This window comes from Elephas maximus, chromosome 1 (assembly GCF_024166365.1).
Source record: "Elephas maximus indicus isolate mEleMax1 chromosome 1, mEleMax1 primary haplotype, whole genome shotgun sequence".
In the NCBI taxonomy this organism is placed as follows: Eukaryota; Metazoa; Chordata; class Mammalia; order Proboscidea; family Elephantidae; genus Elephas; species Elephas maximus.
Genome location: NC_064819.1, coordinates 96712855 through 96740509, shown reverse-complemented (window position 1 = coordinate 96740509; position 27655 = coordinate 96712855). Strand labels below are relative to the sequence as shown.

Genomic DNA, 27655 nt, shown 5'->3' with positions numbered 1-27655 from the left:
AACTGGCCTTCAGGAGACTCAAGAAAATGCAAAGTGGCATGAAAGTTAAGACAGAGCCTGAGGACCCAAGAACAATTCAACTAGAGAAAATAGCCCTTCCCACCCAATGAACCGTTCTGGATGGTCAGGGACAGACACTTTGTGATTGTTTCTGAGGTTTCTTCTCAAACTTCCTTATATTATTTGTTTCCTCACCATTCTTACCAGAGAAATATTAAAATGGACAGGGACTCAGTGCTTCAGTGGGAGGTGACAAGGAAGTGGAGAGCTGGAGCTCCCCTCTGAAGCCACTGCTGAGGGCTGGGGAGAGGAACCTCAGAAGGTAGGGTAGGTGGTTGCAGCTGTGAAGGGAAGAGGAAGCTGGGCTGAGACCCTGGGGCCTTAAGGAAGAAAGAGATTCATGCAATTGGACCCAAGACCAGGAAGCAGGCCCCATCGCACAGTCAGAGAGAAGGGACAAAAAGTAGGAAGCTAGTGGTTGGGAGCTGGAGAGTAACACGGGGACAAGTTTGGAGGGCTTCAGGCCCAGGCAGAGGAAAGGCCCAATGGGCACCTTGCTCCATGGAATGATGGGGAGGCTGTTGAAGCGCACCATATGGACACCTGGCAGGGAAGGGTGGAGTGTTCAAATCCATGGCTCACTCTTCCTTGTCCTGGGCCCAGACAGTAAACCCCAGAGATTCCCCAAGGCTCAGAACTGAATGCCCTTTGGGAATGCAATGAGATACTGGTGAACCTCCCATTAGGGGTGTGCTGCCCAGCCAGAGCTGGGCAGAAAAAGAGGACAGACATACCGTGGGGCAGGGGGGTGGGGGGAGTGTGAAGGCAATCTTCCCTATCCTTACTCCTTCCATCCTTTCTCTTCTTTGTGGAATTCTGTCCAGAGTTGCCCAGCAGACACATTTTTATGAGAAGGGCTCCAGCCCTAAATATTCCCACCTAGACCAGTACCAATTTGGGGCTCCTGTTTCAGATATTTTTTCTCTTAAAAAAAAAAAAAAGATTTGAACTCCCTAGCAAGTATAGAGAGAAGGTTCCCCTTAGAACAGGCACCATCAGCCTTTTCTAGAAATCCACCTTCAGGATTCTTCTCTGAGCTTCCCTTCCCTACCTCTGCCTCTAGTGTCTGACATTTCCTGAACTTTTGAGGTGGTGGAGCCCTGAGGGTCGTGGGGGGCAACCTCGAGCTGTCTTCTCTTCCTTTGACATCTCACTGCGTGGGCCAGGCTGAAGGGTTACATGTGGTAGTGACAGCGCCATTAGCTAGAGAAGAAAATGGGGCTGGAGCCATTCATGCTGTGTATGATCTGATGTGCTCAAGCAGGGAAGGGGTCCAGGGTGAAGTCTCCATCCCAAACATCCATTTCTGCACCTAACTCAAGGCCTTTTCTTTGGGGGCCCAGCCCTCCCAGCTGTCCATTGCTGGCCTGGCCACTGTCTCCCAAGACTGTGACACTTCTTAGGCTCACTGGGCACAGCATCATGCCTCCCACTCTGTCAGACCACCCTGGACCATGCTTCTCCTTCTTCCATCCTCACACACTCTTTCCACTGTCTGGCACTCAAGAGCAGGCCCTCAAGGACAGGCCTCATGCCTGGCTAGGAAAGCAAGGTTACACATTCCTGGTCCTTCCTTTGCTTTTGGGCTCAAAACTGGGGTTGTATCCCACTCCACAGAACTTTGATCATGCCATCTGCTGGAGACAAACATTGGCTGGCCCCAGACCCAGATGCATTCATTACCAGTGCCAGCGGGCCCTCCCCACAGCCAGAATGAAGAGTCAAGGGGGTCTGATAGGACCTCCATCCCACTTGAGTCCTAGTATTTCTCCGTCTGCTGTTATCCACCCATTCATCCATTCAACAAATACTCAATGAGCGCCCATCTGTGTCAGGCCCAGTTCTCCGAGCCGGGGTACAGCCGCAGTCAAGAATGACCAGAAACCCCCTGCATGGCACTTCCTTTCCAGGGAATAGAGACAGACATCCAACAAGGAACAAAGATGAACAAGAGAAATCCAGGTAATGATAAGTGCTATGAAGAAAACAGGACAGACAGGGTGACAGGATAGAGTTGGGGCAGGAGGCTGGAGCTCAGGGGCATCAGAAAAGACTTCTGAGGGCATGTTTGAGCTGAGCCAGAGGCATGAGGGTGAGCCAGCAGTGCATAGAAGAAGAAAAAGTGCTTCAAATGAAGCCAGATGGTTTCTATTCAGGGAACCAATCTATACCTGCTGAGGCCACAGGAACATAAGCTCCTGTGGGGAGAGGGAGAGACACCAAGGGGAGCAGGAATGGAGGTGCAGGGCAAAGGCCTGCTCTCCAGGGAAAAGCGGCTGGCTGCCGAGCCTTCCCCAGAAGCTCCTCTGGATAACATCTGTCTGGCTGGGTGCCAGGCTCTGATTCCTGCTGGCCTTGTGGCCATTCTGGGGGCATGTGGATGTTTAGGCCAGAGAGGCCTGAACAACTTTCTCCTCCCTTTGGCTTGTCAAGACAGACTAGCTGAAAGCTGAGCAGTTCTGCAGATGGGTCAGCTTGCTGGTGATAAGGAGGCAAGTGAGGAAGAGGCCCTGGCAGCGAGGGGTGTAGGCTGCTTTGAGTTGGGGGCATAGAGGAGGGAGAGAGAGGCATTGTATGCCCACCTTAGTGCTGAGGGAAGAGGCTCCTGGGTCTGGCTGGGAGTGAGATGACCAGGGACTCTGCAGTTGGTGCAGGTGGATGGTCAGGAGGTGGGGACAGGAGGGTAGGAGCTGGAGACGAGCCCCTGAAGCAGGCACAAGGCGGCACACAGAACAGTGAAACACCAGCTGCAGAAGAGAGGTTCCCATCAGACAGCAATCACTTGCTCACCCATAATCCAAAAGGTCAGCCATCATTTCCCAGGTGCGCTTCTCTGCCCTGAGCCCCAGAATGCCTTCCCCCTAGCTTCCTCAAGTCAGCTGTACCTCTACTGGACATTGCGCGCCAGCGCCATCTTTACACACTCTCCCTTTCTCTCTACATCTTGGGTTTCCATCGGCAGCCGCTGCTACCTCCTCCCCATCTTCCCAGACCCTTTATTAATTCACTCCTGGATTCCAGAACCTCATCCTCCAGAATAATCCATCGGTAGCTGAGTGCCCGCTGGTGCCCTTGGCAACCCAGGGTATTTCAGCCTGGGTTTAACATTTCATTCCCTTCCTCCCACCGATGCCTGCCAGCTTCATTTTTTCAACAGCGGCATTTCCATCCTACAACTCTCCTGCTCATCTCAAATCCTCAGTTCCACTGCAGGACATGGGCGTAGCCGTGCCTCTGAGACTTCATGCCTGGCTTGGATGAAAGGCTCAAGGTTGCTGGGAGCGAGACAAATGGAATCAGGGTAGTTTCTCAACTAAAATAGGAGAAAATACCAATCAGCGTCAAAATGTACAAAATGAGAGATTCTCCCTGGCACCAATCCTGTGATAGTGGTCAGGACGACATGCCAAAGAGGTTGAAGAAAACAGGGGTGACAAAGAAATTTTTTACCCACCAAAAATGACAGGCTGGAGACATGGCAGAAAAGCAAAGACAACGTCTGAAATGGTTCCTACACACATACCACAAGTCAAGAAGATAAATCAGGAAGCTTGGAATGGTTGGTGCAGAGTGGGTGGGTGGACCAGACTAAGTGAAAGGCACTGACCAATGGCAGGCAGCCATGACAGACTAGAAACTCTACAGGAAGGAAGAAAATAGGAGGGGGCTGCCCCCTATGTGCTGGTTACACAAACACTTTCACTTCATAACCACAATGTGCTTGTTTTCAGTAACTAATTCTCATTTTGCTAATTGCCCTGAAATGTCTCCAAAGCCTTCTAGAACTTTCTCTTTTCCACTTGAACCGCTTTTCTGGATAATGAGTTCAATATGTCATTCCCATCAGCTTGCCCCTTCACTACTCAGTATAAAACCCCCCTCTCTTCAGGCGTTCTGGACTGCTGAGCGCCTCATCAGGATGAGACTGAGGTATGGCTCCTGGTTAAGGTAAATGACTACTTCCTCAAATACAGAGCTTTCAAATCCACAGAGAGAGGTAGGCTGGGAGCAGAGGGGCAGCACTGGGGACCTGTAATGGCCACACAATAATATTTAGTACTCTGGTGGCAGGGGAAGGCCCCAACTATCCACCTCTCAGCTGCTCAATTTCAGGCAAAGGAATGACGATGAAGTATGGCCATTTGTTAGGAAAAAAATCAACAGGAATTGTTTAAAGAGCAGAAGGCTCACAGAAAGCATTGGAGAATATTTGAAAACAGGAAAAACTTGTCCTACAGTACAAAAAGACTAGGCCTATGACCAGATGCCACTGACAGCTAAATACAAAGCCATAGAGGCCACTGTGAGCAGAAAGCCTGCCTGGGAGAGAGGCCCTGGGAGCCCAGAAGCCTTAGCTATTCACTTGCACCCAAAGGGGTTCTTCACAAACATCAAAAGAATCCTTGGGGCTGCTGAAGGATTCCATGGATGATAGAACAAGGGTGGGTACTTAGCACCCCAGACACACACATTTTGCAAACCAATGGGAGACGTCCATTCAGTCTGCCGATGACACAAGGACGACGACAAGGGAGAAGGACTGCTGACCAGAGTGTCTAACCTGGCCCTGGCACACGGCCATCCAGAGTGACGTCCATGAAACTGTAGGAACTGTGGGAAAAGTTGCCTCTACCTTTCTCACCAGAACCTGGACAAAGCCGTGGTCATAGATAATGAAAACGCAAGAGCATTGAAAAAGAAAAGGTGTTATACCCATCAAAGGTATTATTACTATTGTTAGTGACACACTGTGGTTAAGTCCTCAAATCCCCTTTTTTCTGGCCCAGACATTATCAGACCTCAACAACGTTTAACCAACAACCCCTAGGAGGGCTGCTGTGAATCCACTGGGCACCTTTGGGCAAATTAGAAAAAGGCACCCCCTCTGAGTGGATCCAGGGCAGCTGGTGCCCTGCTTGGTGCTGAGCATGGCTGGGTCTCTGCCCCTTGGATGGGCACCCTGTGCAGGACACAGCTTGTAGAACCATACGTGTAGGCCTTGCCACAGGAGGAATCTGATGCAAGGCCAGTAGGATTCCAGAGGGAAAGTGGTCTTTAGTATTTTTGCTTGCGGTTGATCATCTGGAATGTCTTGCCATAACTGGTGAAGGCAGGGGAGGAGAGGCCAAATGTGGAAGGCTCTTCACCTGGAGCAGCTGACAGGAAGAACCACTACCACTTTGATGGCTGCCATTTCCCGCTGGCCAGGAGGAGGCCCAACACCTGTTGGAGGTGACTTCAGAGGTGACTGACTTTCAAGCCTGATGGAATGGCTTCTTGTTAAGTCTTTTTTTTTTTTTTTTAATATATTTTGATTAAAGTAGAATAAACATACAGAAAAATTCACATCATAAATGTACAGGTCAATGCATTTCACCAACTGAGGAGACTTGTGTAATTAGCACCTAGATCAGCAAGCACTTAGATAGGGCCAGCCCCCCACCTTGAGGATCCCCTCTTGTGTCCTCTCCAGTGGTCTCTCCCCAAGAGTAATCACTATCCTGAAATATAACCCCCTGGATTGCTTCTGCCTGTCTCTTGAACTGTACATAAATTTACCTCAAATCATATCTAGTCTTTGTCTCACTTCTTTCGCTCAACAGATGTTTTTGAGATGCATGTATTGGTGCTATTGCATAGAATTCCACTGTAAAAATACATCATCATTTATTTACCCATTATACTCTCGATGGGGACTTGGGTAGTTTCGCTTTCTGTTTAATTGACTTTTTTTCTGATTACAAGGACAATCAAATGGTCACTCTAAAAAATGTCTCCTTTGAGACCTCCAGGTCCTAGAGCCTCGTTTTATTCTCAATGTCCAGGGTTCATGTCCTCCTTCACTGCTTAGAGCCTAGAGCCCTTCTCACCAACAATAACCCCCTTGGGTCCTTGCCCATGAGGCTCAGCTTCTCTATACACACCCAGCCCAGGAACAGTCCCCCATGCTGCCTTTCAACCTTAAATCATAGGCCTCTGAGTGCTTCCAGAAAGCTGCCACCTGGACGGTGTTCGCAGGAGCACCACCAGGAACCTGGTGTTCCCACCAGGAACCTGGTGTTCCTCAATGCCTACCCTTTCATGTGACTTTGATCACAGCCTCACCCCTTGCAAGCCTCCACCAGACTTCTCACAGCCTCTAGCCAGAAGCTTTGAGAATGCCCTCAGCAGCTAGTTCACTGAGAAAGGAAGCCCTGGAGCCTGTCAGCCTCTGCCTGCCTCTCCCACCCCTCTCCACCTGCCCCTCACCTGGTCAGCCTCCCTTCTGAGGTCTCCAGAAGCCAGGGGTCACTGAGCCCTCCACCAGGGCCCGGGAGCACCACCTGCTCACCTCTCCAGGACTTGACCCCTTCAGTCCTCTCCCTTTAGCCAGAAATTCTCAGCCCCACACTCTCTAATGGCATCTCTCCCTCAGGCTGCTAATGGGCCCACTTAAGCGTGTGTCCCCTCCTCCCCACCCCCTCGCCCCACACCACCCAGTGAGCCATGCTCCATGGAAGCGGCTCCTGCCCAGCTCCCTGCCAGCCTTGCTAAGTCCATAGGACACTGTTCAGGCTTTTAAAACTTAACCTCTGAGCAGCATTTGATATTGCCACCCATTTGCTCTCCGATTTGAGATTCTTTCCTTAACTTCCAGGGACATGTTTATCACCTAATCTCCCCCATGACCCCTACCTCCACCCTTTGCCTCCTCATCCTTCACTGGTGCACTTGCTGTGCATATGCTCCTGAAATGACAACTTTCCCCCAAAGTTCCAGGTTAATCTCTTTTCTCGACCCCCTCCTCTCAACAACGCTGAATGTTGGGGAGTGTTCCACCTCTCCTTCCCATTCCCAGTCCCAACCTCCCCCCACAAATTCAGGCTTCCTATCTAGCCATTCCATCTGGAGGTCCCCAAAGAGCCTCAGAATCTCAGGGAGATGCCTTGTGAATAAAACCATAATTTTACATTTAGAAAACAAACCAACAAGTGTTTTCACAATACAAACTGCAGAATGTAGAGCTCAGCAAAACCTTGGCAGGTGGGTTGCATAGCAAACAGCCTGCCCTTCCTGAATACCCATGGTGCCTAGCTGTGCAGGGCAGGGGGTGCCTCCCACACTACCCAAGAGGTGCATCAGAAGTTCTGGCAGAGTGTGAGACTTTGGTGCTTATCCAAAGCAAATGAGGGACTTAAAAAGCTGAGGAGCCATACTGGAGAGGAGGACAGTATCCGTCAGGGAGCCAGCAGGAACAAAGGCCCCACCACACCAGGTGGTTTGAGCAAACAAAGCTCAGTGACCCGGCTATTCACAATGGCGGATTTAGTTCATGCTGCAGGAAGAAATAGACGACCTAAAAGCAGGGAGGGCACAGAGTTATGACCCAGAAGAGTGCAGGTGCACAGAAAAGGCAGCCAGGCCAGGGCCATGGGACATGACCATCCTTGGGACGCAGCAGGGAGAGCCCCAGAGATACATATCTCCCCAACTTCTGCTCCTCCTGAGTTCAGCCAGTGCCTCTAAAACCAACAGGAAGACACTTATGTCATCCATTCAGGTCAGTCTCCTGTGGTCTGACAACAGGGAGGGGGCTGGAGAGTGTCTCAGGAGGGACAAATGGAAAATGCCAGGCACATGGACCTCACGGGGAACCAGCCCCGGAGAAGAATGTGAGAAGGAGCAGGGTGACTGGTCAGCTCTACCCCGGACATAAAAAGAAGGCAGAGGACCATCACTGCCACTGCCACAGAGACCAGGAAGTAAAACCGAGAGGACCTGGTGACATCCCTGAAGCCTTCATACCTTCCCCTTATTTATCCTCCTTTTGTATTGTCTAGAATGATTACCAGTCAAACCCCTCACTAGATACGGTCTGTGTGCTTGTGCTGATGGAGAGAAAGCTAAGGGAAAGATGGGATGGGGCAGGGTAAAACTGGACTTCCTTCCTTTCTCATGTAGTAAAGGTGCCACCAAAGTAAGAAAACAGGTAGAGGCAGCTTGGAAGAGATGAAATAGGCAGGTCCCTCAGGGCCGGGTTTTAAGGAAGAAGAAATCTGAGACACAAAGAAGATGTATTAAAAACTCATATGGATAAGAGAAATGGATCACGAAAAGCAAAACTCAAAAGCAGAACTGAACATCGACATTTCTGAATGGAGGACTGTCACCAGTGGGGTGGCCTAAGGAAACTGTCTTGTTCAACACTTTTTTAATGGAGGAAGGAGGTACACAATACTGACACCCAACTCTGGGCAGTTTAAATTCCCATCCACGGGGGCAGAAGCTGCAAAAGCCACAGTTTGGTGAGTAGGGAAGTCAATGACCGTCGTGGACTTTGAGATGGACAAATGTAAGATAATGTGTAGGAGCAGTGTGGTCTCCAGTACATGTCTGAGATAAAGGCCAGGATCTGGGCAGCTCCTGAGTACATGAGGCCAGGGAAAGGGTGGCAGCACCTACTGAAAGCCAAGTGGAGCAATGTCTGACCCTGACGTCATCACCCGAGACCAACTTGAAGTTCTGTTCGTTCTACCTCAGAAAGATGTTACCAGGCTTTTTCTAGTCAGAGGAGGGGCCAGGGAGCTGAAGAGGTTCTAGGGAGAAGAAGGTTGAGCTCGGCTGTGTGTAACATCTCTCCAGTCATTGAGGATATGTCAGCAGAGATCATGAGTCAGTTCATGAAATCCTACAATATGAGGGCCAGGACACCCCTTAGGGCTGTAAGGATCTATTTAAGAAAACGTTTCTTTTCACATGTGGTAGTTTCTCCCAGGAGATTTTTCTAAGCTGAAAATAAATTGAAAGTAGAGCTTAGATACAGTGAGAATTTGAGAGAACACCTCCCTGTGAGGTCTGCCACGGGGGGATGGGAGGCCAAGTCCTCCCCTGCATCACAAGCCAGCACTTCTGCCCTTGGCAGAAGGCCCAGCCCATGGCATTCCGTACATTCTAGGCCACTCTGGAGAGCACAGAGTCGTCACCTGTGAGCTCTTCCTGTGTGTGGTGAAGAAACGGAGGTGAAGAGGTTTTGGTCTATAAGAAATCAGAGTGGTTTCCAAGCAACCATCATTGTGATGGTGTCAGCAGAAAGCAGAGATCAGTCCCGAGCTTGGCCCAAGGCTTGGAAATTGGCCTTGTCCAAGGCCAAGCCCAGAGTGTGGAGGAAGGGACAATAAACAGTAAGAGAACCCCAGCTCCACACTTCCAGTTCATGGCCCAGGCCTGAAGCCCTTGGGAGACCACTGGTGTTGTTTATGAAGCTTCTTTAAGACCTGAAACCGCATAAACACCACCAGTGTGCACACAGGAGGAGTAAATTGAAGAGAGCTAGGATAGGAAAATATAAGGGCACCTGCCTTACACAAACTCCCTCTTCTTCCTTCCCCAGAGAAGTCTCTGTCGAAATTTCACTGCAAGGTTGAGGGGTATAGATCTATGTTGCACCCGACTGACCCCAGAAACAGATCCGTTTCCAGGATTTTATGTTCTCTACTGTTCCACTTCAGGCCCTCTTCTAAGAAGCTTCAAGGTTTTTAGTGGTAGTGCTGTTAGTGCACTATATACCCACTCCTCACTTATTGGCATGGTTCGTTTCCAAAGACCAAGTCGTTATGCAAAAATTGGCATTATGCAAAAATGGAGGATGACCACATCAGATCACAAAATATTATGTGGGACAAACATGTCCCTCTGGACCCGAGAGGCAGGAAATGTAGGTGGGCACTATATGTCCCACTGGTAACGAAAGGGTTACTGCCAGGCATATGTCATTAATGTGCAGAACAGTAGGATAGTAGATTTTTTTTTTCACAAGACCACCAATAACATTTTATTTCATGTTAACAATGGTATAGACATGAAAGTTACATTACATTCAGCTTATATTTATTTCTCCCATCTTTAATCCTTTAACTTTTTATTTATCTCTCGGCACATACATTTCAAATTTGCCCCTTTTCAATACTAAGAATACTTTAGTATTGAAAACAGCTATCCTGTCTCAAAGTCTTCAGGATAGTAGATTTCTTATTATTCTCTTAAATGCAAAATGTTGAATAACAAGTGAGAAGTAGGTGTATATATCCTTCTGTCCCAGAATGATCTACTGTCCCGGAATGATCTACTGCTACTCATAGGTGGCTACCTATAGACTGAAAGGGTTGATTTTTCTTCCAAGCACTGTTGTCCCTTTCTTATCCCTCTTTACTCAGGACCAAGAGTGCCCCTACCCAGGGGGCTCTCACCCCTGCACCTCACTTCCTGTCCGCTTTCTCTCTCCTCTCCCAGTCAATCTCAATTGGCTTTGTTTTCTTTCTCCCGAAGCAGCAGTTGCTGAGATAGGAGACAGGAGAAGAAAAAGCACCATCTGACCACCTATCGGTGAGGCTGCTGAGGTCTCAAACCCAGTCTGCCACTGTCTGGGGGCATGTCAAAGACTTTTGAGGGCAAAAGGAGGAAAAAGACACCCACAAGAGGTTTTACTCCTCACCCCTCAAGTGAGGAGCCTCCAGCCATTCCAGAAAGACCATTCCAGAATCAGAGCCAGAGTGGCCCGCCTCCTAGAGGCCAGTCTTTTTTGTTATTTATGGAAAGTCAAGGCTCCAGAATGCTGCCTTGTAGCTTTGCTTGAAATCTAAAAGAGCACAATTTGATTGCCAACGTCACGCTGGTGAGCAGATCATGAGTGCTTGGGGGCTTCTCCCCTGTGCTCACTGCCCAAGCAAGGGGGAATGAAGACCAGGATGCTCAAGTCAAATTACAAGGTCAGTAGTGTAGGAAATGAGACACAGAATAAATGACTCTAGAAAGTGGAGCTCACTCTGAAAGGTGGCATAATGGGAGGGGCCCAGGGTGTACAGGTAGAAGGAAAGGTATCCTCCCTGAGACGCGCTGATGTAAACTCAGGCCATCGAGTCATCACCGCCCACCTCCCTCCAGGTGCTTTCTGTATCATTGGCCCCATCACTGCCCTGTAGACCTCTCCCTGCCCCATGACTTCAAGGTGGCCTGAAGGATAGGAAGAAGCCATCAGAGGGACATCTGAGCCTATTGAGGGGACCAGTTGAGCCTAACGCTCATCCCATCATAGCTCTCTCTTTTGGTCACATTTCCCTCTGGGCAACACTGTCTCCCAGTCCTGTTCATTCTGGGTGTATCTATCCCCTTCTGTCAGGAATGTATTTTGGCTTCTCATGCTCTGTCAACATCCTTGTCTGTTTCCCTCCTGAAGCCCTCTCTCTTACTGCTGTATTGGTTCTTACTGTTCCTCTCTGGCCCTTCTCATTTCTCTCCACTTTCAGACAATGGACAAAGGCTCAAATCCAGAACTGAAGTCACAGAGAAGAGCACCCCAATCCTGGGTGCACCCCAAGCCTCGTGATGTCTAAGAAGAGACTTGCCCTTCTCCTTGCCTCTCCCCTTCCCCTTAGAGACCCAAGGTGTGGGGAAAGGTGGGCGGGGTTGGAAGGAGGAAGCAGCACAAAGCACTTCTCCCCTGTCACCAGCTCTTCACCTCACCCAAAGCCTACCTTTCCCTGACACCGCCTCCTCTTACAACTCTTCTAAAAGAGAGAGCCTCCTATTTTTTCCTGTCTATCCCACACCCACCAAACCTCAGGCCACAATGTCAGCATCCTCCTGGCTTCTTGCATCATCTTCCTGACCATTCTAACTTCTTCCTCTGATCCTTCCTCTTCCTCTTGAAACCCCACCCCTTCCCTGTCCCACAACCTCTTCTTCCCATCTTCATCTATCAACAACCCAGTGGACTCCCGCATCCACCTCCCCACAAGGACTTAAAAGAGTGCCTGGCACATAGTAGGTGCTCAATAAATATTTGTAGAATGAATGGCGAGCTCTGCCCTCGGATTCACCAATTTTGTCTCTGTCCCAGTAGCTGCCTCCACCTAGATAACTTTACAACCTCCAGGGAAACTTGTCCTTCCTTTTCCACTTCTGCAACCTAATCCCAAAGCTAAACCTTGACCCTTGACATTATGTAAGTGGCCCTATATTTGGTGCTCCAAAATTCCCTTCACTGGAAATGTTTCCAGGGCTGCTCCTCCAGCTTGAAGATCTCTGGTTCTATAGCCAGTTGCTTCTCTACCTCATGGACAACACTTTTAAAGCTTTTGATTCCTTTTCCTTTATGCTGGACTTGCCTTAGTGGCCCCCCACCTTGGATCAATGTGATCTTTCACTTTCTCCAATTTTGCACTTCAGCTCTGTTAAGAGAAAAATGCCAGTTTGCACCATTACAAATGTATGATTAACAACTCAGCTGGGCCTCCAGTACTACTTATCGGTCAGTTTACTAACCTCTTTTGGCCCTTATTTTTCCCATTCCCTGAGTTTAGCTTTGCCCTCTAAGCCTTGTCTCCATTCCTAGACTTCTCACTTTCAGCTGAAAATGTCCCCCTCACGGTTCACTGATAAGAATTGAGGCTATCAGCTGTGAACTCCATCCTGTCATCGGTCCATACCCCCTTCCCTTGAATGTTCTCCTCACCCTTTCTTAGTGTAATTCCTCCACCTGGGCTCTGGGTCCTGCCAGGCTCCTCTGCTCATGCCATGCTGACCCTCCCCCGCAAGTATCCCTCTCCCTAGTATCCTGTTAAGTATCCTAGTATCCCAGTCCCCCTCCCCTCAGCCTACCAGTGTGCTCACACCTCCCCATGAGATGTAAAACTTCCCTCTACCATGCCTCTTCCTTAAGCTTGCATCCTCTTCCACAACTACCATTCACCAGAAAACTTCTGGTTTGTCTGTAGACAATGTGCCCAACCCTCCTGGTCACTCTGCCCAGTGTAACTGGCTTCTGCTCCCCCCAGTTTCATGAATCTGAGCTCTCAGAGGGCACGGCTCCCTCTTTATTGCCACATCCTACAACCTTTCCTTTTCCTTTTTATGAGAGGAAATACAGGCTTACCTGAACAACTCTAAAGAGAGTCAAAAACATGTGTTTCCCCCTTGCCCCACCCTGAGTCCCGTTCTCCAGAGGAAAGAGTGTTAAAGGAGAGTATGTATCCTTCCCGACTTTTTTCTCTGCACAAACACGTATGTAGTTTTACGCACAAAAGAAGTTTGTTTTAAAAACACAAATGGGATTCTATCATACATACTGCTCTGTAGCTTGTTCTATTTCAGTTAGTATATCAACATATTTCACCTCAGTACACACATCCCCAGTTGCTCTTTGTAATAAGGCTGCTTTGTATCCTGTCATATGGCTGTACCATGAATTTAGCCACTCCCCAATTATCTCTTAGGTTTGCTTCAAATTTTTTACCATTGCAACATTGTCACAACTATCATTGCATGTAGATCCTCCCAAAGTTATGTATTTCTGTTGAAAAGAGTCCCAAAAGTAGAGCCCCTTTTTATATTTAAATATTTGATACTGCTAAATGGCCCTCCAAACAGGATGCCTCTGTCCACACCTGGACCAGTACCTGATCACCATTCCCATGTGGCATCTGCAGCTACGCTCTGCCTGCCACTTCCACCTTTAAATTCTGCTGGAATTTGACCACGTAAACCGAACACGTCTCTCTTTTGGATTGCTTCTGACCTCTTTTTCTTACACCTCCGCCCACTCCCCAACACCAGCCCATTTTCCTTTGCCTACCTCTGGAATGTTGTTCTTAAGTTTCTCTACCTTTGCTTTTTTGAGTCACCTCCTACATTGTCTTCATGCTACTGGGCCCCAGATGGGTCTTCAGCCCAATTCCCTCTCTGTAGCTCCAGGCCCCTCTTCACCATGTGCCCCATGGAGCAGAGTAGCCAAGCAATTCAAGCGAACTGCCCAATGAACGAGGGTTGCACAGGTGAGTGTGAGGAAAAGGAGAACTCATAATGGTCCCTTCATTCATACATTCTACAAATATTTATTGAGGACTTATTAAGTGCCAGCAAGTTGCAAGAGAGGTTGGGGGAAATGGTGAGCTGCGCCAGGCAAGGTCAGTGTTGAGGGGGAGAGAGACATTAATCAAATAATCACACAAGTACACGAATGAATTCAAACAGAGCTAGCTGCCATGAGGGAGTGGTGTGGAGATGTCTCTGACCACTGCTGGTTCTGAGGGGTCAGAAAAGACCACCACCACCACCCCGGAAACGACGTTGGAGCTAAGATCTAAAAGATGGGCAGACTCTGACCAGATCAAGCAGGTGGAGGAAGATCTCTCCACATTGGAACAGAAGGACTGGGCCAGAGGAGAGTAAGGCACATTCCAGGAACTTCCAGAAGGAAGAAAGGAGTTTGATACTTAGCTGAGGGCTTGGGAAGGCTTGGAGGATAGGTAGACAGTAGGGGGTAGGAGATTTGTGTTTTGTGAGATTCCTGCTCTTCACCTTGCCTGCATTTCTATCCACTGGAAAACAAAAGAAAAATATTCATTTCCCCCCACCCCCTCTTCCCCTCTCAGACCATGGGACCTCGGGTTTAGGATGTACTGATGGGTGAGAAACCGGAAACAAAGGTTTTCAACCTGCTTTTAATTTATGACCCAGGTTACATCCTGATAGTCTGCCTTTGTAGGTACAGGTCTTCCCTTTGGCTGGGCACTCAAAATCTTCCTACAAGTCATTCAACCGAGAATGGTAGCAGCATCTAGGCCACAGCACTGGTAGGGAGACTTGGCTGCTGACCAATCTACCCTTCCGTTCTGCTTAGCCTGCCCCGGCCTCCAGATGCCTACCCTTCCCATCTCTACTGGGTCTGTGCCAGGCAATGCTTTCTCATTAGGTACATTTTGAGGGTTTTGTTTTTTCATTCACTGATGTCCTTGGCTCTTAAAGTCCGGGCACCTCTCAATAGAGGTTAAGAAATGCTGATTCCTGTGGATGAAACAATGCCACTTAATTGAGCCATGTACCACTGGTCCTATCATCTATCTAACTTACATCTCTCCAAATGCTGGACCACTGACTGTCCTGTCTGCCTGTCAGGGGCTTTCATAGGCACCATCCTAAACAACGGAACAGGTGACACAAAGTCTGGAGCCCCACCCCAGCTACCTGTCAGCGTCTCAGCCAAGAACCACCTGCTCTCTACCCAGAGAGGTCACACTGACCTCCTGCCAAGACACTCCCCCTCCTTGTCTCCCTAGGAAGGATACTCTGCCCTCTCTCCCATAAGAGATTTAACACCACCCCCCACACCGAAAGTTTGAGATACAATATTAGGTAATCCTTCTCTCCTTCACAGCACCTGGTCAATCCTATGTTGAGATGCCTAAAGACTCACCCTTTCAACAAACACAAGAAATATCAAAGCCCAGCATACTTCCCTGGCCATCCCACCTCCTTGTCTGCAGTCTGAGGCTCATGGTTCGTGGACTTAAAATATTCAAGAAATGAGGCCAACCAACATTCACTCTCATTCCACATGCAGCCTGGCAAACATTGTAGCCCATGCTTGATGCCACTTGAGTCCACCCCCAAGTCCATCCACACTGATTACCAACCACTAAGCCTTGCCCGCAAGAGGTCCAAGGAAGTCCCCAAGGGCTGGGTCTCTTTGAACTTGTAGTAAAGAGAAGACTCCCCAGAAGGAAGCACCTGTTTGGGATACTGACCCTTCTTTCTGGATTTTGGTTCTGAAAGTGTGGAATAAGAGCCCAGCAGCTCTTTCACTTCTCAATCTGAGAGACCTTCACTCCACATAGTTTCATTCCATTTCGAAGACCCCCTGATCAGGAGGAAAATGGCTGTTGCCAATAACAGCACTGAGAGATTCTGAAACAAAGAGTCAAGCCAGGCCCTTTAGGAGATAAAAGCTTTCAGGAATTAAACGCTCAGTTAATTCTCGGAGAAAGCGATGTGTGGGTAATTTCTGGACTCTTTTTACCTGGGCAGTCACTCGGCATTGTACCAGCACTCTCCCACCTGTTTGGGCCCCCAGCCAGCATTAATTGCCAGCCCAGGCTGGGTTCTGCTTAGGGCCCAAATACTCTAATGTGCTCATGAAGACAGTACTCAGTGACCTTGGGAACCCTCTGCTGCCTGAAGGGAGGGAAGAGCAGCACCTGCTGATGGGTTCAGGGCCAGGCCACCCCAGCAGCTTCTCTACTCCAGTCCTTTAGAGACTCTTCCAATATTTGATGGAGAGTAGACACCAGAAGGTATAAAGTACTCTTCCTGCCCATCTTCTCAATTCCCCAGTTAGTCTCAACGAGCAGCAAACTATTTGCCCGGGGAAGGTGGTGTGGACTAGCTTTCCCCTGACCCCCCACCAGGTTTGGTGGTAGTGGTTCCCTCCTACTCCACGGAAAACAGGACGTGGGCTGCTGGCCTAGAGAAGGCAGCCGACTCACTCTGTCCCAGAATGTAAATACAAAGCCCCTTGGTGGAGTCCCAGAAGCCCTGCTCCATCCAAAGTTGAAAGCAAGGATGGTGCTGCTAAAGAAGCCGGAACTCCAGAGGAAGCTGCTAAGACACAGAAAAGGGCTTGAAAGCCCAGAGAACCACACTGGAGGGGGAGCGTCTAAAGAAGGAGAAAGGGGATATACCCTAAGGGTTGGTCCGAGATCTCCCCATCACTGATATCTGACTTCTGCCCATTACCAGAGGTGCGTGTGTCCCTCTGGGGAGGGCCCAGGTAAGGAGGACTCCAGCAGAGCTTCCAGGCTGCGTGTAGGATAAGTTGCTTTTCACAGTCCCCAGCCAATGCCCGAGCAAACAGGGTGCTGGGATTGGGGGGCTAGGGGCTACCTTCCACTGCTTATGGTTCTGGGAATCCTCGGACATCTCTACGATAGCTGTGGCCAGTGCCAGTTGTGCTTGGGCAGCTGCCTCTAGGGGTGTTGCTGTGCTGGGGGGAGGGAGGCAGAGCTGTCCTGCTTCCTGTCTGCTGGGGACAGGGGTCAAGTGGTGTGTGCAGTCCCTGACTAAGGAACAGGAGGGAGGCAGTACTGTCATAGCACTCTTTCCTGTATAGGTTTTGAGTGAGTGTGCATTTCTTGGCAAAGAGGCTTCTCAGTGCATTTTTTAAGCTGGTGTCCCCTCCTCTCAAGACTTCCAATTAATATCTACTTTTTTTTTTTAAGAGAATTATTTGGAGCCCTGGTGATGCAGTGCTTAAGAGCTTGGCTGCTAACCAAAAGGTCAGCAGTTCAAATCCACCAGCCACTCCTTGGAAACCCTGTGGGGCAGTTCCACTCTGTTCTACAGGGTCACAATGAGTCGAAATCGACTTGACGGCAACAAGTATGTGAATTATTTAAGGAAACCTGGTTGCACAGTGGTTAAAGCACTCAGCTGCTTACCTACTAACTGAAAGTTCCAGGTTTCGAACCCACCAGCTGTTCCTCGAGAGAAAGATGTGGCAGTCTGCTTCCGTAAAGATTTACAGCCTTGAAAACCCTATAAGGCAGTTCTACTCTGTCCTGTAGGGTCACTATGAGTCGGAATTGACTCGACAGCAGTGGATTTGGTTCTTTGGGTATGTGAATTATTTATTGGGAACAGATGTTAGGAGTTTAAAGAGCATTGCGCAGAGATTCTTTGCTAATCAATTTATTTTAACAGGTTTATGTATTTACTACAAAGAAAATTGGAGATTTCCCAGCCACTGGAAGCCTGGGCTCCACCTGCCCCAAGCCTGCTGCCCGCTCTTTTGCTCCATCCCTACCCTGGCCAAGGTGCCTCCCACTGGGATTCTAACTTGATCTGGGGAAAGAATTGTTATCCTTCCTTCACGCTCCAACCAGAAAAGGCAAAAACATCACTCCTTTTTTGGGTTGGCTAAATGGTCACTCAGTGAGATCTGATCAGGCCTGGATGGTTTTGAGCCAAGTTTGCCTAAGCCATGCCATAAAACATTGCTGGGCTCAAGAAGAAGTCAGCCGAAAATTCTAAATGAACAAGGGCTGCAAGACTCAATTCCCCTACCCTATCTTTCTCTCTCCCAATGGCTCTTCTTCCTGGGATAGTCAGGGAAAGCTTGGTGGAGCTTTTGGGACTCCAGTCCTAAATCCATAGTGAACTCAAACTGGATAGTAGGTCTGCTAAGTGCTGGAGGCAGTTTCAAAGACACTATGGGGTAAACATTCCAAGTAGGCAAAGGCCATGCTCTCCATGAGAAATTGCAGTCTAGGAGGCAGCCACATTGCCATCCTCACATTTTTCTGCCCAATCAGGGTAACAAAGGTAAAAACAAGCTCTGCCCCAGGGACCTCATCTTTCCCTCCTTCTGCCAACCCCCATCTCGAAGCCACCCTAGGTCCTTAAATGGGCCCAAGCAGGGAGAAACTGGGGTGCTTTTGGAAGGCGACAGGAATTCCCACGCCCACCACAGCTAAGTTTCATCTGCCAGAAGTTGCTCTCAGGGCTCTGTGGACTTGGCACAGCAGACAGATGGTCTAAATAGCAGATTCAGGGGGCCAAGGAAAGCTAAGTCATGGCAGACTGACCTGCCTCTTTGCCCCATTACTAATCTTTTGTCTCCCAAACACCAGTCCTTCCTACAGCCCTGCCCCAAATTCTCTGATGGTTGTGTAGCCTGCGGTTCTGTTGCCTCAGAATGAGAGTATCTCTTCTCATGAGCCCATTTTTGAGGCCTAGGGGAAGGAAGTGCCCCAGAGAGGGATTGCTTTTACTTTTGCCTAGACCTCCCCAGAGATACCCAGAGATATCACTGTCCCTGGACCACTTTTTAGGTGATTTTCTCACTGTCTTATATTTGTACCGAAGTTCATCTGTGGACCCTAGCATAAATATTCTAGAAGACAAATTTACTCAGGGAAGAAAACTTTGTAATAACTGGAGATGTGGGTTTTCCCACCCATGGTATGAGGCCAAGGAGGGTTCTGTGCAGGAACAGGTACCTTGGGCTCTGAAGAGTCATACAAGGACCATACAAAACAAGGAGTAATACATTTCAAGTAGTTTAGCCCAAGTTCCATTTTAGACGATGCTCAGGTAAGAAGCCATTGTGTACTTTATTTTGTCTCCCAAAAGGGTAACTCATGATCCTGGAGTCAGAGAGAAGCCATTTTCTTTCTGGCCGGATGGTGGGGATGGGGGCTCTGCTTCTGGCTAAAGTACAGAAGAAACCATGACTATGACCTTAGATGTGACAGTCTCCCTTGGCCTTGACCAGTATATGGCAGTAGTCACTCAACACCTGCAGAGGTCCCTGTGAGATAAATTCATGCTTCCAAGCCCCTCACGGGGATCACTGTTCAGAGTTCTGACAGTTCTGAAGTTTTTTGGAAGCCTAATCTTGTGGTTCCTTGACTGTTCTTCTTGTGAAAAGCTCATCTTTAGGGGGCAAAGCAGGGAGCCGTTGTCCAAGTGGAGGCCTGGGCCTGTGATGCAAGGGCCAGGGCTCCCGAGTCCTCACAGTAAGCTGTGAAGAGAAGGCAAGGGAGCCTGCCTCCAAAGAATGTCTGGAAAGCACTCATATTTACATGACCTTCCCCGTTTCGTAGATCTTAAGGCCCTCACAGCACATGAGTCCCTATGATCCTTGAGCATCAAGTTCTCTCAGGTCGCGTTCAGGGACGTTCTTGTGGCAGATCCGTGTCTTGAATCTCTACAGCCACAGGCTCTACCATAGCCAGTGAAAACAAGACCGAGCGCAGAACAGCACAGCATCCAGGGAAGGATTGGGGCTGGGAGGCCAACAGAGGCCCGTCATGCCTGAGGAAGGGGCACCTCCAGAAAGCACCAAGGAGGCAGGCACCAAAACTAAGAGGTTCGAGACCCCAGCAAGGGGGCAGGGCCTTCACTCCTTTCCAAGCTCGGTGAGATTCGGTGTGCTGTAGGGGCCATTGGATCTGGATGTACACTTGGTTACCACTTCAAAAATGTTTCAACTCTAATCTCTTTGGGCCAGGAAGGCAGGCCCATGTTTTCTTTGGCCCCTTTCCTTTGGGAAATTGGCCCAGGCTGATCAGGCAGGCAAGAATATGTAGTTTCCATGCTCTTTTAGGAATAGGAAGGTTATCTGAGTGGAGCTGGGGTTACTGCCATGGCCAATAGACAACTCAGTGCCTGCCCTGTAATCCTTCATGGTAGGCAAGAGAGGAATTTCCTACTGGACCTTACATTCCTAGTAGGCGCATACAACTTATGTGAAAGGGTGATCAGATGGGGCCTGCTCAGGCTTCGTACTCTAGTAGTTAAAGCTGATTAATCTACCTCCTCCTGATGCATTTCATAATTTCATTCAGTTCCCCAGCCTTTCCCCATCCCACTAGGTGATGTCAATCTTATAAATGAGCCTATAGTTTTGGCCTTCTTCAAGATCTAGGTATGTGTATCGCCAATGCAAACCATGTGCCAGTTCAAAGCCAGGATCTGCAGGGGGCCCAGAGTTAAATGAGGCAATCCCTGCCCTAAGGAGTCTGCCCTCAATTGAGAAATCAGATGAACGTAAGGGAACACTGCCACCTTGGTGACCTTGCACGTATCCACATAATACCACACAGTCAGTGTTGAACCACAGCTAAACTGAGTTTTGGCAGGACATCTTGTCATCCCCCTAGATCGAAAGAGGATGGGATAGTTGCTCTAAAACTATCTCCCAGTCCTCTCTCCCTTCCCTGGGAGGCCATCAAGAGACAGTTTCTTATCACCTAGTGTTCTGATGAGATCTAAGGCTTTCTACCCCACGCCTTCCCTCAGGATACAGCCCCAGAATATAAAACCTCTTGGCTGTAGTCTAGAAGTGACTCATCAGCAATCGGATAGCCCAAAACTCATGCTGCAGTCATCAGTCTCTTTGGTTTTGGTGTTGTCCTTTTTGGTGTGTTGAGACAAGGACCCAAGGAGCTGGCACTTTTGGCTACTCTTTCTTTTGCTATCTATTAGGTAATAAACTGGATCTTAAAAAGGCTCATTGTAAGGTCAGGCCTTGGCCTTGCTTGTCTTATGTGCTTGACAATGAGCTCACAGGTACCAGTCATCAGGAGATGATGCTACAGAAGAGGAACAGACCAAGTATTATGTGCATAGCAAAGAGGTGGGGAGTCCCCACCTATGATCCACTTGGACAAAAATTCCTGAACATTTTAACAGGGTTTCTCCACATTAACTCTCTCCGGTGCCAGCTGCTTGGCATTATGAAATGATTAGCTTAATTAGACATTTGCCCTGATACTATATTTGCAAGAGTGGGCCAGGCCCTCAAGACTGTGCCCTTGGTGGCTTGGTGAGGTGGCTTTTTGCCCCCACCATAGCCATGGCTGCCCACCAGCCCTCTTTCCCTGCATTGCCGAGTTCAGAGGATAACATTATTCCTTAAAAGTGTTAGGTACCCACTCTAGCCAGAGGAGAGAATCTTGGGATGGAAAGAGCTCCTTTCCAAATGCTTATGAAGGGACAAACTAAGGTATGAACAGTCATGCCTGCTGGATTCAAGCCTTGGATATCCAGAACCTTTGGAACTCAAAGTCAGACTCAAAAATTTTCCTGTACTCGGGATTAATCTGTGAAGGAAAGACATTTCTCTGATTATCTTAGTAGTGAATCAGTTAAGTTTCCAAATTTCCTCTTTCCCCAGCCCCATTCTGCTGCCAAAGATTCCATGGTCAGAAGATGTCCCCCAAATATCACTGAGAACTGTGATAACAAGATAACAAGAAGCTGGTGCTGGGTGGCTTTTTGGGACACCTCCCTACCCTCTTCCCCTTCAAACTCTCCCCCACCCTTTCATTCTGTAACACTTATCCAGCCCTTATTTAATAGCTCTGGCTGGCATCTGCCCACCCCTGAAGTTTGGCAGTATTGTTAGCTGATTGAAATCCATTAATTTTCCAAATTTCCCAACCCTAGAGCCTATCTGTGGTGAGCTGTCTCTCACTTCTGAGTGCTCTGTAAGGCTGTGCTCCAGCCCATTCCCTGTATCACAAATGTTCCTTTTCGGTTCCCAACACAGGCCCTTCATGCTAGCATTTCTTCAAGGTGCCTACAGTTGCCCCTGATGAGGCAGCCCCAGCAGGCTCATATCACAGGAACGAAGCTGTAAGCTGATCTATATAGACTTGAACGTACACTTTTAAAAGGTATAAAGTTGGCAGATACCCCACCCCACCCCCGTGTACCCAACAACATTAAGACCTTTCTGGGGTGGGGCACAGTTGCTTGCCTTCCATTTGGAACCCAAATACTACATCCCTGAGCTGAGTGGCCTCCACCTCAACGTACTCCAACTAAGCCATCTCCCTGCAAGGCTCCCCTACGCTCAGATGACCGCAGGCCCTGTATTTTGCTCAAAGGTCCACCTTCTGCTTGCTTTGAGACCCTGAAGCAACTAAGAACATAGGAAGACCCTAGTAGCAGCAAAACTGAAGGAGCAGAAGCGGGCTGCGAGAGGTTCCCCTCAAGGAAAGAGCCCTCTCCGTCCCCCTCCTCTTCTTGCTTCCTCCCGCGTCCCCATCCGCGGACCTTCTACTGGCCAAGGCCCGCATTCTCCCTCGGGAACGGGGAGAGGGCGGCTCGGACTGCGCCAGAATCCTTAAACGTCACGCAGCAGGACCGAGAGCTGTTGGGAACTTCCGTTACACTGAGGTCTCTGCGCGGGGTCGACCGGCGCACGTGGAGCGGCGGGAGGAGGCTGCCCTTTAACGCCCCGCCCCTTCGCCCAACTACTTGGGTCGGCGGCCGGCGCTCTGGCAGCCAACGCCCCGGGGGTGGGGCTGAGCCAGCATCGCCCCGCCCCTCGCCCGCCCCCTCGCCCAACTCCAACAGTCGGCACCGAGCACCGCCGCAGCCACCTCCCCCGGGGGTGGGGCTAGTCCAGCATCACCCCGCCCCTCGCCCCGCCCCCTCGCCCAACTCCAACAGTCGGCACCGAGCACCGCCGCAGCCAGCTTCCCAGGGGATGGGGCTGGGCCAGCAGCACCCCGCCCCCTCGCCCCTCCCCCTCGCCCAACTCCAACGGTCGGCGCCCCGGGCTCTGGCGGCCAACTCCCAGGGGTTGGGGCTGAGCCAGCAGCACCATGCGCGTCGCCCCGCCCGCTCGCCCAACTCCGACGGCCAGCGCCGCGGTGCAGTCAGTGCGCTGAGGTCGGGGGTGGCCTATGCGGACTTCCCCCTCCCTGTAATCCTGGGCGGGGGAGGGGGGCGAGCACCTATTTAGACGACTTCCCGATACATCGCTCATTTCAAATATCCTGTCCGGTTGCCAGAATGAGCGGTCCTCCCTCATTCGTGCACTTACTAAAGGGTCTCAGGTTAAGCTGAATAGAAGCGTCTGAGGGCTAATGTGGAACTTAAATGTGGAAAGGGCCAGCTAATTCAGATTATCTTGCTCTACCAGGTTCTCCCTTGAGTCAGAAATAACTTCTTCGAGGAGTCTGTATAGACATTGTTTTCCAAAGTCTTTGGGCTTGAAGAGGAATGAACAATATTTGGCCAAGTTGGACTTTGAGTGAGCAGGAGAGAGATGGAGTGTAGGATGGACCCAAGACCTACTATTTTCATCTCAACCAATTAGACTAAAAGGACTGCCTAGAAGATTTTAGGGCCTTTAAGTCCCACTCCTCCCCTAAACCCTCTGGTTCCTTTCCATCCACCTTGAAGTCAAAGGATCTTCTTAGCTTCCTTAAGGCTTTCTTCAGGCCTCAGGAGTTTCTGCACTAGTGTACTCCTCCACCTGAGTGGGTGGGCTGCATTGCTCTCCGTCATGTGCTGTCCAGAGTCTTGGGTAATGAGCCTCTCTGTCCACTCTGAGGGGACTAACCCTCCACTCATGGGAGCCCCTCCTCTTCTACTGTGCCCTTCTTCCTCACTCAGGTCAAAACTCTGAGGAGATAGAGCAGTGAGGTGAAAAGAAAGGAAGTAAAAAATAATTTCCTTTCAGTCTGATGCTTCTAATCAGAACCTGGAGGATGTGTAAGTTAATAAAGTGGCTGCAACCAATCTCTGCCACACTTCCATCTCCTCCCTCTAAATCCTTACTATTAAATAACTAAGGACCTGTTAAAAAATGTAAAACGAATTGCCAATTTCTTGGGGGCAAACAAAAGGTGGCGCTGAAATTATACCACTTAATGTTGGTGTAAATCCATTAAAATAGAATGTTTATAACCATCCACATTTTCATGGACAACCCCAACTCAGTTACTTGAAGGAACTCCCTTCCTGTTCCCCTCCGCCCACACACCCCGCCACCAAATCCATCTATGACAATTCTTCTCACAAAAAGGCATGGTAAATTGTAAGGGAATACACCCAGGAAGAGGGCGGGAAAGGGGAGAAATCTGTTTTAAATTCATGCTTGGACTTTAAAATATCGAGAGTTAGAGAAACTTACCTTTAAAATGCAGATGTGTGTTGTCATGGTCTGAAGGGAGGAAATATTGAAAGATGTAAAGAAAACAAGGTGGATAAACCTTCCCTAAACAAGTAGGTTAACTGGGTTCATACAAGAAGCCAGAGAGGTGGAGCCCCACAGGAAAGAGGAAGTACCCCACTAGAAGGAACTGCAATTTGTCTCTGGTGGATGCAAAAGTGACCCGAAAGGACAACTGTGGAGGGACAGCACATGGGTCTAGAGCTCTCTACTGTGCTCTCTTGTGCTTTCACCTGAGCTGTGTGTGTGTGTGTGTACCCCAAACTGCAGTAGGGGAGCCAGCAAGGGAGGCTTGGGTTTGAAGGGAAAAATTCACACTCAGATTCTTAGAAAGGCCAACTTCGTATCACCTGAAAAATGAACTCTGGGTTCCATCATGTCGCATTCCCAAACAGGAGTGTCCTTGGAAACCTTGGTGATTGTGGGAAAGGGGCTGAAGCATTGTGGATGGACCAACCAAGCATCAGTACTAGATAACCAGACTTGGGAGCATAGAGGTGGCAAGGCCCCAAGGGTGGGAAAAGGCTTTGGCCTCACCAGGAGGACCTCAAAATATAGGGAACACTTAGAGTTCACCATGATTTCGCTCCAAAGCCCTCTGCCAGCCTCCTAGAGGGAAGGTGTCAGGAAAACCTCTGTACGGGGCAGGTTTTATTTTTTTGGTTAGTGCTCCCCTGGCATTAAAAGCAGGGGACCAAACTCCAGTGGGGCTTCCAGGAGGAAGTCAGAGCTATAAACTAGGAGGCCAGAACCAGTGGAAGCTTCGATAAGCTGTATCTTGTCATTTCTGAATGTTCCTATTTTGGTCAACTCTTTTGCTTCTCTGTAGTTAAAACAGCAAGGAAGTGGGGAGCAGGAAGATGTCCCTCTCAACAGCTAATCTGGAGAGAGCCAGATCCCCCCCCCAAAGAAAGTGAGAAAGACAGAATCCTTGGAGCTTGCTCTACACAGAAAGAATGGTGGATTGGAGGATGAATGTGGGCAGAGAAAGGGGCTGTGGGACTTCGAGTACAGCAGTTTCCTGTAAATATCATGGGGGAGCAGGAGAAACCCAGGGAACAGAGGACTTTGCACAGAGGTCTGGATGCCATGAGGCACATGAGAAAGAATGTGAGGGTCTGAGTTAGGGAGAAGCTGGATCATTATGGGGATGGTCAGTTTTATGTCTCCTTTCTTTGGTTTGTCACGTAAATTTGCATACAGTCTGACTTCCCTGGCTAGACCGAATGCCCCTGTGGAGCCAGGGGCTTCACCTCAATTCCTGGAAGCACATAGCTCAGTGCCTGGCATAGTAAGTTGAATGAATTTTATTTAAAACATTGAATTTGCCTTAAATGGTATATTTACAAGTTCATGATTCTTCATCTCAGTTTATTCTTTTTTCTGGTCATTTTAAAGAGATTCTGTCAGACCTTCTGCTGGGCAAAGGGAATTGATCTCACTGCACTTGAAACTTTCTTCCAGAACTGTCAGGAAAGGGGACTTGATAGCTTAGTGGGCTATTCAATCTAGTTTAGAATTAACACTCTCTAATTTAATAAGAGAGTTAAAAAAAAATTTTTTTTTTTTTAATAAGAGAGAATTAATTTATAATAAGAGAATAGGCCAGAATCCCACTCAAGGGCAAGGGTTTGTTTGGTTTTTTTTGTAATAGAATATATGTGAATGCCCTTTGGGAGTACATGAAGCGCTCTACAAATGCAAGATGGTATTATTGGCATACAATTTTTTGGACTATAATAAATTATCCTCTACTAAAACCCAGAAGGGCTAAGTCAAGGGAGCTTGCTGAAAGGGTAGGAATCCAAATAGAAGAACCAGAAGTTTACCAGAAATTTGCAACTGGGGATGGAAGACAGTCAGGGAAACTGGATCCTCAGCACAATAGGGGACCCACCTCCTGAACTGGGACTGCTTTGAGTCACATTCCTAGAGTAAGGCTTTGCCAAGGCAGGCCTCTTCTGAAAACTTAACCCCCATCTCTCTCCCTATCCCCACCCTGCCCGAGACATGCTGTCTGTCTAGGACCTACATATCCTGGATTGTCCAAAACCCTGGAACCACCCCCAGCATGATTTAATTTTAATGATTCACATTGCTCTTCTAGAAGCAGCTTTGCCTCAGGGTGGCCATTAAGAACACCACTTCCTAATTTAAGGAGCTCAAAGTAAAGCGCTTTCGGGGTTTAAATAAAGGACTTGTACTCTTATCTCGATAAATTGTAAAATGTCTTCCCCATATCTCACCTGACTCATGCCTTAGTGCTTAGTGCTCCTCAGTGTTCCCTAATGTTAAACACACACACACATACAATTATACATTTGGTGTGTTTTTTCAGAGGGGTGGAGTCGTAAGAGGCCACAGATAGGCATGTGACTTGGTGACGTACACTTGAAATGGAAATTTGAATTTATTTGAACAGACTGAATCTTGTTCTGTAAGGTATAGCTCTGACATTTGACTGGCCCCCTCCTACACACCCAGAGCAGCAGTGGAGGCTCCTCACTGACCTCCTGGCTCCCCTAAGAGTTGTTTTTTTTTTGGAGGGGGGGCGGGGAGGAGGGGAGAAGCTACTTTTTTAAAACAAAACCCAGACAGCAGCGTTTCCCCGTTTTTCAGTTTATCAACAAAGTTGGGTGCAGCTGTACCCAAATCTCCATTGTTGGGGGCTCTCTGTGCTATCTGTGATGCAAATGGTACAGGAAAGATCCTTTCTTATGAACCCTCGATCTCCTTTCCTTCTGCTGGCCTCATCCCTCCTCTCCACTCTGAGTGAGCTAGACAACAGGGGGTGCAGTGTAGATCCTGTCTAGCCTAACCCCCTTATTTTACAGATGAGGAAACTGGGGCCCAGAGAGGGCTCACCCTCACCCAGTCCTGCTCCCTCTACACCTTTCCCTTCTGACTGCACTTCTGATACCTTCCAGAATGGATAACAACAACCCTCTCCTAGCACCATGTCCTGTTATTCTTTGCAGAAGATTTTCAAGTAGGCGGCCTGCCACCATTTTACCCTTGGTTATTTTTTTATGGCAAAGGCGGCAGACCTTTTTCCCTCCTCCAGGCCCCTTTGCCCCGTCACTGTGAGAACAACACTGCCTCTCCCAATCCCCATCTGTGTCCTTCCATTCATCACTAACTCAGCGTGGACCAGGCTGCAACAAAGGTTATGCCGTAAAAATAGATACGGGAAAATAGTCATTGACGATTTAGTGTAAGAACTTTATTGAACAAAAATCCTCTTCTATTTGAATAATGACAGGAGAGATGACTCTGCAACTGTTTTGCTTTCCCCTTAAATCAGGGTGCAAA

At 48.9% G+C, this 27655-nt stretch overlaps 1 long non-coding RNA gene across 1 annotated transcript in view; it reads right to left on the bottom strand.

The window, feature by feature from the left end:
- LOC126070830 (uncharacterized) overlaps positions 1-24391 on the bottom strand; it is a 47515-nt gene extending 23124 nt beyond the window's left edge. Inside the window, exon 1 of the long non-coding RNA XR_007516323.1 lies at positions 24305-24391. This is a non-coding gene — a long non-coding RNA (uncharacterized LOC126070830). The remainder of the gene's footprint in view (positions 1-24304) is intronic.
- Positions 24392-27655: the final 3264 nt, after the last annotated feature.